Genomic DNA, 10,076 nt, shown 5'->3' on the forward strand with positions numbered 1-10,076 from the left:
TTCCATGAGCCCATCAGAGAGTGGGACAGGCACCACTCCGCTCTCATGGAATTTTTAGTCTAACAGGAAAAATCAAAAAATGAAAAGAAACATTTGAATAATCACGATGATTTCAGACAGTATAGGCTTGGAAAGTGATAAAACAGGGGTTTGCTGGGAGGGTCTCCTTTGGATGACAGGTCAGGGAAGGGTTCTCAGGTGAGATTATATTGCAGGTGAGGCCCAAATGATGAGAAGGATCCAGCAAAGCTCTATGAAATAGGGTTCCAGGCAGGTGGAAGGGGAAGTGCAGAGGCCCTGAGGCAGGAGACCAGGAAATGAAAGTCACGCATGAAGGGCAGTCTGGGCAAGATGATGAGGTGAGAAGTCAGGTGAGGAGTCAGGCTTTGGCACCACTGTGGTGGGAAGTTAGGGGATTTTAGGCGGGGAATGGAGAAGGCCTGATTTTATGCTTAACAGAGAAGACTGCTTCAGCTGCTGTGAGCAAAATGGAAGGATGGGAAGCAAGGATGGAGGTGGGAAAGCAATGGGGCTAGGGACCCGGGTCAGAGCTGGCAGGGCAGACGAATGAGGGAGGGTGTTGGGCCCTGCAGGCCACAAAGCGCCCCGAACCTCTGTTCCTAAGGAGCTGGCAGGCAGGCAGTCCAGCAGCCCAGCCTTGAGGCCTGCATCTTCCTCTTTCTTGAAAAGAATGAGGCCACAGGCCAGAGGACACTGCATGGCCCAGGGCCCTCATCAAGCACACTTTTAGGATAGATGTGCTATTCTTCCAGACTATAGATGCTTTCTTTCTTTTGGTCCAGGCAAGCTGGACATCCCAAACACCATCCCATGATGAGGAAGGATGGGTTTGTCTGGAGGGCTGTCTAACTCCCCAGCTTCTGCCATGAGAAAAAAAGGGGTCAGAGGAGTGAAGGATGGGACAAAATAACAAAGTAATGGCACATTGTGCAGAAGGCATTTCGATGTCCCCCTGGAAGGTAAGCTGAGGACATGCACTGCCTTACTCCCTGGTCTCCTCATCTACCCACTTCTGCCTCCTTCACTTAAAAAAAAAAATACATTTTATTTAATTCTTTATTTTCGGCTGTGCTGGGTCTTAGCTGTGGCACCTGCGATCTTCGCTGTGGCAAGCAGGCTCTTCACTGTGGTGCACAGGCTCAGTAGCTGTGGCTCAGGCTTAGCTGTCCCACAACAGGTGGGATCTTAGTTCCATGACCAGGGATCGAACCCTCATGCCCTGCATTTGAAGGCAGATTCTTAACCACTGGACCACCACGGAAGTCCTCTTTCTCACTTTTTTTTTCCATTCTCTCCCATTTTAAATGTATCTCCTTTGAGTCCATATTATTCAAAAGGGCAGTAACTTCTAATTTGAATATTTTAAAAAGGAAAAATACTCTCAGTGGGGGGTGTGGGAACTAAGACAGACATCAGAGAAGGAGAGGGGTAGGGCTTTGGAAGTTCTGTTCTATGTGGAAAGAAAAGACAGACTTCTGACTTCTCCTGCTGCCATCAGAAAAAACAAGCCAACTGTCCTGCAGAAAATTCTATCTCAACATCTCCTAGGATGCTCAGTTCATGGTGCACCTAGGGGGCTCAGCACTATATAGAGAAATCAAAGAGAAAGATCCAAGTTCTCATATTTGGTCAATTTGGGGAACTGTCCTAGGGAGCAATTCAAAAGCAAAAAAGAAAAAGCTATATACACAAAGGGCTTCCCTGGTGGTTCAGCTGGTAAAGAATCTGCCTGCAATGCAGAAGACTCCGGTTCAGTTCCTAGGTTGGGAAGATCCCCAGGAGAAGAGAATGGCTACCGACTCTAGTACTCTTTGTCTTCCCTGGTGGCTCAGACCAGGGAAGTATATCCCAGTAAAGAATATCCCTGCAATGCGGGAGACCTGGGTTAGGTCCCTGGGTCGGGAAGGTTCCCTGCAGAAGGGAATGGCAACCCACTCCACTATTCTTGCCTGGAGAATTCCATGGACAGAGGAGTCTGGTGGGCTACAGTCCATGGGGTTGCAAAGAGTTGGACACGACTGAGCAACTTTCACTTCACCTATATGCACAAAGATATTCATTGTGGTATTATCTGTGAAAGTTATAAATCAAAAACAATAACGAGAAACTTCCCTGGTGGTCCAGTGTTTGAGACGCTAAGCTTCCAATGAGGGGGGCCCAAGTGCGATCTCTGGTCAGGAAACTAAACCCCACAGGGCACAACTAAAGTGTCCTGCATGCTGCAACAAGGATCCTGAGTTGCAGCACAGCCAAACAAATACACATCTAAAATAATAATCATGAAGAAATGGCTAAATAAATTATCATATATACAACAAGAGTGAATACAGCCACTAGAACAACACCCGTGCATACTACATGACGCCGCAAATAGACCCCACATTAAACGAAACCAATACGGCACATATAGTTATCATGGCAACATGTTTGTGGACAAAACATTTCAGCAAGCATAGAGAAAGTGAAAACAGCTGTATTATCAGTGGAAGTGGCTATCACAATACTGACTTTAAAATTTTCATACCTGTGAAAGTTATGAAAGCACAGGATTTTAACAATTACTTAAAACTAAAATGCTCACAGCGAAAAATTAGCAGTCCCTTGACCTCCACATCCGAACATACCATCCCCAATATCAGTTGTTTCTCTGGGTACTCATCTCTGCATTTCTAAATAATAGGTTTAGATTGATATTTCTTGATCTTCAACTTTTAACTTCTTTTCTTAATATTTACTTATTTGTTGCTGCTTGTGGGCTTTCGCCAGTTGAGGCGAGCAGCGGCTGCCGTCTAGCTGGGGTGCACAGGTTCTCACTGCAGTGGCTTCTCGCCGCTGAGCATGGGCTTTGGAGCACACAGGCTCAGTAGCTGCGGTGCATGGACTTAGTTGCCTTGCAGCATGTGGAATCTTCCCCGACTATGGATTGAACCTGTGTCCCCTGCATTGAAGGGGAGATTCTTAACCACTGGACCACCAGGGAAGTCCCAACTTTTAACTTATTTTAGAAGATAAGTTTGTGCTTTCCTGCAGCTACACACATGCACAGATCCTCTCTCCCATCTTCTAGATATACCAATGTGATCATTTTTTGTTCATCAAACTTTAGTGTTTCCATTATTATAACAATGTAAATATTGTTCAAAGCTAAGCCACATACTATACTATGATTTCCTTTCTTTAAAAAAAAAATTTATTTATTTGGCTGCTTCAGGTCTTAGTTGCAACATGCAGGATCTTCTTGCAATGCACAGGCTCGGGAGCACGTGGGCTCAGGAGCTCCGAGGCATGTGGGATCTTAGTTCTCTGACCAGAGATTGAACCTATGTCCCCTGCATTGCAAAGCAGAGTCTTAACCTCTGGACCACCAGGGAAGTCTCATGATATCCTTTCTTGTTCCAACTTTTTGTTACTCCTATAGTTGATTGTTGCCTGGTTATTAATTTTCTCTGCATTCTATGTATGAATGTGTAACTATTCCCTAAATTCTCTAACAGAACTATAAAACCCTCATACTATAGCAAATATATCAAATAATCCATCAACTCCATTTTTTTCTTATAGATATTCCTCCTGGGCCCTCAGCCATCTTGCTCTAAATTGGGCTGGTTGCTCTCTAGACCAGACGCACAACTGGGACTTCTCTTCACTATTATTATGGGAATTCCCTTCACCTTCTCTCCACCAATCACAGCTCTTGATTGCAAATAAAGAAGTGGACTCTCAATGATTAATCAGGGAAGGAGATGATGGGTTATCTGACATATTTGCTGCATTGTGAGAAGTTTAATAATTCTATTGGAGAGTTTGAGAAAGAATTAGTGATTACTCCAAGCCAGGCTTCAGCAATACATGAACCGTGAACTTCCAGATGTTCAAGCTGGTTTTAGAAAAGGCAGAGGAACCAGAGATCAAATTGCCAACATCCACTGAATCACCAAAAAAGCAAGAGAGTTCTAGAAAAACATCTACTTCTGTTTTATTGACTATGTCAAAGCCTTTGACTGTGTGGATCAAAATAAATTGTAGAAAATTCTGAAAGACATGGGAATACCAGACCACCTGACCTGCCTCTTGAGAAATCTGTATGCAGGTTAGGAAGCAATAGTTAGAACTGGACATGGAACAACAGACTGGTTCCAAATAGGAAAAGGAGTACGTCAAGCCTGTATATTGTCACCCTGCTTATTTAACTTCTATGCAGAGTACATTATGAGAAACACTGGGCTGGAAGAAGCACAAGCTGGAATCAAGATTGCTGGGAGAAATCTCAATAACCTCAGATATGCAGGTGACACCACCCTTATGGCAGAAAGTGAAGAAGAACTAAAGAGCCTCTTGATGAAAGTGAAAGAGGAGAGTGAAAAAGCTGGCTTAAAGTTCAACATTCAGAAAACTAAGACCATGGCATCTGGTCCCATCACTTCATGGCAGATAGATGGGGCAACAGTGGAAACAGTGTCAGACTTTATATTTTGGGGCTCTAAAATCACTGCAGATGGAGACTGCAGCCATGAAATTAAAAGACGCTTACTCTTTGAAAGGAAAGTTATGACCAACCTAGACAGCATATTAAAAAGCAGAGACATTACTTTGCCAACAAAGGTCCATCTAGTCAAAGCTATGGTTTTTCCAATAGTCATGTATGGATGTGAGAGTTTGACTATGAAGAAGGCTGAGCATCAAAGAATTGATGCTTTTGAACTGTGGTGTTGGAGAAGACTCTTAAGAGTCCCTTGGACTGCAAGGAGATCCAACCAGTCCATCCTAAAGGAGATCAGTCCTGAGTGTTCATTGGAAGGACTGATGTTAAAGCTGAAACTCCAGTATTTTGGCCACCTGATGCGAAGAGCTGACTCATTTGAAAAGACCCTGATGCTGGGAAAGATTGAGGGCAGGAGGAGAAGGGGACGACAGAGGTTGAGATGGTTGTGGCATCACTGACTCAATGGACATGAGCTTGGGTAAACTCCAGGAGTTGGTGATGGAGAAGGAGGTCTGGTGTGCTGCAGTCCATAGGGTCACAAAGAGTCAGACATGACTGAGCGACTGAACTGAACTAAACATTGAAAACTGAGGGCTTCCAGGGTGGCTCAGATGGCAAACAATCTGCCTGTGATGCAGGAGACCCAGGTTCAATCCCTGGGTCAGGAAGAAACCCAGAAGAAGGGAATGGCTATCCACTCCAGTATTCTTGCCTGGAAAATTTCATGGACAGAGGAGCCTGGCGGGTTACAGTCCATGGGGCCCCAAAGAGTCAGACATGACTGAGTGACTAACACGTTTGCTTTCATGTTGGAAAAAAAAGAAAATAAAAATATGAGGCAACTATCAACTCCAGGGAAAACAAAAAGTTGAACAAGAAAAGAAATATAATTTCAGTACACTATGTGCAGAATCATTTCTGATGGCAAAACTGCTGGTATTGCCACTGAGTACTGGGTGCTGTGCTTTCCAGGTGGCACAGTGGTAAGGAATGTGCTTGCCGGTGAAGGAGATGCAGGAGACCCAGGTTCAATCCCTGGGTCAGGAAGATCCCCTGGAGGAGGAAATGGCAACCCACTCCAGTATTCTTGCCTGGAAAATTCCATGGACAGAGGAGCCTGGTGAGCTGCAGTCCATGGGGTTGCAAAGAACTGGACACAACTGAGTAACTGAGAATACACTGGGAGCTACTTTGTATCCCTGCCACTTATGTGCCAAGAACTCAAACTTGCAGCCCATCCCCGCTGTCATCACCATAACCATGGATAAAACACACACTTCATCCCTGTCTTCTCTGTCAAAATGTAACATAGATACATCTCATTAATGGTGCCCACATCACAGGTCCAGTCTTGGAAGTGAGTACTTTTCAGTTCCCATGGTGGGGTAGGTTTTTTTTCTCCCCACTGTCAAGACTCAAAGATAACAACTGAAATTCAGAAGGTCATTCGGCGGCTGAGCCAAAGGAGAAACAAGACAACTGCACACTACACCACTTGTTCCTCTTTGTTGATTTCCTCTCTCATTTTAGTGGAGCACATCCTCCAGTAGCTTCCTTGAAAAGGAATACAAAGGGTATGTGTGTGTAAAGTGTTTGAAAATTCACATGTCTGAAAAATGTCTTCATTCTATTATTTTGCTTGAATGGTGATCACAGAATTCTGGATTGAGAGTTAATTTCCCCTGGAAACTTGAAAGAATTACTCCATGTAGCTTCTGATGTTGCTCCCCCCACCTTTTCTGGTGTTACTTTTGTGAAGTCCAATGACATTCTGTTCTCTGATCTTCTGTTTGTGGCTCTTTTTCCCTGTGCTGGCTTTTAGTAACTTCTTTCTATCTCTGGAGTTTTGAAAGTTCATGATGCTGTCCCTTAGAACATCTTTTACTTTGATGTAGTGTATCTAATTATCATTGTGCTCAGTGCTACAGAGACTCAATGCAGAAACTCTTTCACTTCCAGATTTTTTTTCCTGGTGTTTATTTAATAACGTTTTCTTCTCCATTTCTTCCCCTTGAGCTTCTATGAGATGGATACTGGGCCTCCTAAACTTACTCTCATTTTCTTCTCTTTTCTTTCTTCTTTCCCATCTCTCAAGCCTTTTTGTCCTACTTTCCAGAATTTCCTTGTTCAATCATTCAACTCTATTCTACTGAAATTTCCACTCCTAGTTTTGATATCCAAGAGCTTATTATTATTTTATGAATATACCTTTTTATTTTTTAATATTTCTTTCTTTACTTTGGCTGTATCAGGTCTTAGTTGCAGCATGTGGGATCTTTCATTGTGGCACACAGACTCTCTTAGCTGTGGCATGCGGGCTTAGTTGCTCCTCTGCATGTGGGATCTTAGTTCCCTGACCAGGGATCAAACCCACATCTCCTGCGTTGCAAGGCAGATTCCTTTTTTCAAATTTAATAAACTATCTATTGGCTGCACTGCGTCTTGGTTGCTTTGCATGGGCTTTCTCTAGTTGTGGGGAGCAGGGACTACTCTGTTACGGTGCATGGGCCTCTCACTGCAGTGGCTTCTCCTGTTATGGAGCACAGGCTCTAGGCACGCGGGCTTCAGTGGCTGCAGCACTCTGGCTTAGTACTTATGGTGCACAGGTTTAGTTGCTCCATGGCCCATGGCATCTTCCTGGACCAGGGATTGAGTCCATGTCCCCTGCATTGACAGGTGGATTCTTAACCACTGTATCACCAGGGAAGTCCCCTAAATATGCCTTTTTAACAACAACCATGTTTATGACTTCAAAATCTCTTTTTCCTGTCAGTTTGGGTCTCTGTCTTTCATGCTAGAGGGCTCATTCAACATACGATGTACCAGATCTGCCCGTTCAAATTTAAGAGTGAGGTACTGAAGGCTGATTGTACAGGCCTAGCTGCTTGGTTAGTATTGGTGTGAAGTGATAAAGGAGCGTTTTTTCATGTGAGGTCCATTTCCTCAGAGAGAAGTTCTTCAAAACCCTGCCTGGAGGATGGGTAGAAGCCAGACAGCCACACTGTGGGAGTAGCGGGAGAGGGTCTCTCTGTTCAGCACACAAACTTTCACTGAATTCTCCTGCTCTCAGTACAGAGCCTCCCTCACCCTCGGCTGCCCTGGTTCAACACTGCCTGTAGGAAAGCAGCTGGTGGGGGAGGACGCTGCCGGCAGCCTGAGAGAGGGGTCTGTGGCTCTAACACAAACTTTCAACTAATATTCCTGCTTCCACCTGCCCCCCGCACCCCATCATCAGGAACACTCTGTACCCCTCATTCTTTAGCCTTTAGTGGGTCCTGTGTACATGTCAGCTCCCCTTCCTCGCAGCTGGGATATTCAACCTTCTAAGCTTTGCTTCTCTCTCACTCCTCTGCTCCCCATCTTTCAAAAGTTTTGCTCACATCCCTCCTTCTCTATCACCTACTTTTCTGTTTTTCTTAAGGATTTATACCTTTACTCTCATTTTTGCATTCAGTTCTTTTTGTGGAGGTTCATGATCATATTTAACAGTAAATCAAAATCAAGCTTCCAAAGATACACGCAAAGAAGTCTCTCCAGGGGTGGGGTCGGGGGAGGATACTCCAATAAGGAAACATGGTTCTTTCAGGTTGGGGTAGAATTATAGCCAAGAGATGCTTGCAATTTCTTTCTGTTTTGTACACTTTCAACAGTAAATAGGTATCCTTTATGAATCAAAAAGTCGGAGGGTTAAAAATCATTATTAAAAGTCATTTTCTGAAATAGAGATCAAGATAGTGTAAACAGGTGTGTAGAAGAAACTCCAACTCCTCAACACAGTCTACACAACCCATGGTTTTTGCCTCTGTGCCAGGGAGTCCTGTGGCTCCACAGAAACACCCTGAGCTTTTCAGAGGGTGGCAAGTGTGGCACAGGGTGCTGAGTGGAAGGGGTTCTGGGCCAGTCTCCAGTTGTCCCACAGTGGCACTCTTTCATTCTGCTTTATAGGTAAAAATTCTGCTTAATAATTTGATCTTTTTTAGAGAGAGCCACACTAATAAAGATGCTTGGAAATTCCCGATGAAGATCTAGAAATGAAGTGAGGGTGGGGGGGAAAGCCCCCAAGGATGACATCATGCTATTACCCTGTGCCCTACCTGAACCATCAGAAATGACAGTGGCTGCTTGAACATCCGTATAAGGAGCTTGGTGCTTATAGTGTACAAACTTGGTGTACAAGAATACACAAGTACACACACAGCTGGCAAATGGGACCAATCTGCGAGCTTGTTAACCACACACAGCCACTCTTAGACACCAAAGGCAGGTGCTCAGCCAAGGTTTGGCCAGTGTCAGTCTTTGGCTTCAGTTTCTTCATTCGCACAATGAAAGGACTAACATCCCGGAAGTTCCAAGGAGCATCCTCTTATTGTACAGTGACTGCGGACTCCCTAGAGAAACAGAATGTCCCCACCTAAGGACTCCTTGAGAAGCGGTATCAAGTTATGAAAATTCAATCCATTTCCTCCGGAAGAAGGTTTTAATTCTTCTCTGGCCAAATAGGCCTGCCTGGCTCTACCATGAACAAGCAAGTCAAATACCAAATGCTGCAGCCTAAAAATGAGCTCTAGGGCTCCTCAGAGCAAAGCCATCCCTTTCTTCCTGGTCAGCAGCAGACCTTTGCTGGGAAACTGGCAAGGATCTAAGTTCACATCCCCCTTTGTTGGCTCTGAGCACAAATTTGGGTCACTCTCTTCCTGTTAGCATTCTAGTCCTACAGAGAAGCTCTCCTTTGGCTAGATAGTCAGGGAGGGTGGATTCCATTCAAATTCTTAACTTATCTACAAAATAACATCTCTTCTTCCCTCACACACTTGTTTCCTTTGCCTGATCTACCTTTCTGGAATGGTCCAAAAAACCAGCAGCAAAGGTCCCTCTGCCTGACAGGTTAAAGATGCTTTGGAATCAATGAGCATCAATGCACTCTTGCCTGACTCTGAGCTCCTTATCTGTCTGGAAAAAGAAAGAGAGCAAGAAAGACAGAAAGAAAGAGAGGAAGGAAGGAAGAAAGAAAGAGAGAGGGGAGAGAAAGAAGGAAGGAAGGAAGGAAAGTAGAGAAAGAAAAAAGGTAAGAAATCTTTAAAAAGAGAAAGTCTCAGAAACCTTCGGCACATTCCCTTAGAGGACTTCAGCTCAAAAGCAACTCTTTCACCAAGGTTCCCTTTTTGCAAACCAGTCACATTGTGCTTGACGGGCCTTTTTCACCATCTGTGTCAATGCCACCCCCAGCTCTCTTTGGTGGTACTGAAGCAAACCACAGGAACATTTCCAGTGACCGAAGCAGGAATTTATATACATACAGATGATTCAGATCATTTCTAGAGTTGTTTGTTGGTTTTGTTTGGTATTTGAAAGCAAAGTAAGTGATCTGAGTCAAGCCTGGGTTCGAGTTCCATTCAATGGCTGCAAAAAACATGTCTGTGAACTTGAGGTCTCTATTCAACACCCAGATCACATCATAAAGGAGGATTTATCCTTGCTTTGTGGAGATGAAAGGGAATGGTGTGTGGGGAGGGGTTCGCCCACTCACTGCATCTGTGGTACTTCTTTACCCACTGTGGGCGGCTCCTGGAAA

The 10,076-nt window shown here is 44.4% G+C and overlaps 1 protein-coding gene across 9 annotated transcripts in view; it reads right to left on the bottom strand.

Annotated features, from left to right (window-relative positions):
• The window catches only part of PIK3CD (phosphatidylinositol-4,5-bisphosphate 3-kinase catalytic subunit delta), a 61,457-nt gene that overhangs the window by 24,810 nt on the left and 26,571 nt on the right, over positions 1-10,076 (bottom strand). The gene's annotated exons all lie outside the window — the stretch shown is intronic.

The sequence above is a fragment of the Bos javanicus genome, chromosome 16 (assembly GCF_032452875.1).
Source record: "Bos javanicus breed banteng chromosome 16, ARS-OSU_banteng_1.0, whole genome shotgun sequence".
NCBI classification, from domain to species: Eukaryota; Metazoa; Chordata; class Mammalia; order Artiodactyla; family Bovidae; genus Bos; species Bos javanicus.